Below are 1,726 nucleotides of genomic sequence, written 5' to 3'. Positions count from 1 at the left end.
ACATGGTCATCTCAATAGATGCAGAGAAGGCCTTTGACAAAATTCAACATGCTTTTATGTTTAAAGTCCTAGAGAGAATTGGACTGGAGGGAACATACCTCAACATAATTAAAGCCATATATAACAAACCCACAGCCAACATCATTCTAAATGGAGAAAAACTGGAAGAATTCCCATTGAAATCAGGAACCAGGCAAGGCTGCCCACTATCCCCACTTCTCTTTAACATAGTACTTGAAACTCTTGCAAGAGCAAAAGACAAGAGAAGGAAATTAAAGGAGTAATAATTGGAAAAGAAGAGCTCAAATTATCCCTTTTTGAAGATGATATGATATTATATCTAAACGAAGCCAAAAATTCCACACACAAACTCCTAGAAATTATTAACACATTCAGTTAAAGTGGCAGGTTACAAAATTAGCCTACAAAAGTCTATAGCCTTTCTATATAACAATAACAAGCAATCAGAGAAAGAGTACATGGAAACACTCCTGTTCACAATAGCTGCAAACAAAATAAAATATCTCAGAATAAACCTGACCAAAGACATTACAGACTTCTACAATGAATAAATATTTAAAGAAAGAGACTGAGGAATACCTCAGAAGATTGAAGGGCCTCCCATGCTCATGGATTGGAAGAATTAATATTGTGATAATGACCATCCTACCAAAAGCCATTTATAGATTCAATGCAATGCCAATCAAAATCCCCATGACATTTTTCACAGAATTGGAAAAAACATCCTAAGATTCATATGGAAGCACAAATGACCTCAGATAGCCAAAGCAACCCTGAGCACTAAGAGCAATGCCGGGGGCATTACTATACCAGATTTTAAGATGTATTACAGAGCTATAGCCACGAAAACAACATGGTACTGGCACATATATCAATGACCCATATATCAATGGAAAAAAATTGAAGACCCAAATATGAGTCCATACAATTTCAGCCACCTGATATTTGACAAAGGGGCCAAGAACAGTCACTGTAGGAAAGACAGCATGTTCAGCAAATGGTGCTGGCAAAACTGGATCTCCATCCATAGAAGAATGAAACTAAACCCCTATCTTTCACCTTGCATAAAAGTCAATTCCAAATGGATCAAAGACTTCAATGTAAAGCCTGAAAATCTGAAACTCTTAGAAGAAAACAGTGGGAAAAACCTACATACTGGCAATAGCCTACAAGATATAGGTGTTGGAAAGGACTTAATTGAACATCAATTGCTTGGGAATAAAGGTCAAGAATCAACAAATGGGACCTCATTAAACTAAAAAGCTTCTGTACATCAAAGGAGGCAACCAGGAAAGTGAAGAGAAAACCCATAGAATGGGAGAAAAATCTTTACCAGCGACCCATCTGACAGAGGTTTAACATCCAGAATATATAATGAACTCAAAAAACAGAGAATCAAGACAGGAAGTAACCCTGTTAAAAGATGGGCTAAGGAGCTGAACAGAGAGTTCTCAAAAGAAGAAGTAAAGATGACTAAGAAGCATCTTAAAAGATGTTCAACATCAGTCATAATTAGGGAAATCCAAATTAAAACCACTTTAAGATTTCACCTTACCCCAGTCAGACTGGCTAAGAAGATCAAGAAAACAAATGATACCAAATGTTGGAGAGGATGTGGGGAAAGGGAAACACTCATCCACTGCTGGTGGGGCTGCAAACTTGTTCAGCTCCTGTGGAAAGCACTGTGGAGAACTCTTTAAAAAGG

Source organism: Nannospalax galili, unplaced genomic scaffold, assembly GCF_000622305.1.
Source record: "Nannospalax galili isolate Female #2095 unplaced genomic scaffold, S.galili_v1.0 scaffold934, whole genome shotgun sequence".
Classification (NCBI taxonomy): Eukaryota; Metazoa; Chordata; class Mammalia; order Rodentia; family Spalacidae; genus Nannospalax; species Nannospalax galili.
The sequence above is the reverse complement of the archived record's forward strand: the minus strand, read 5'-3'. Positions refer to the sequence as shown.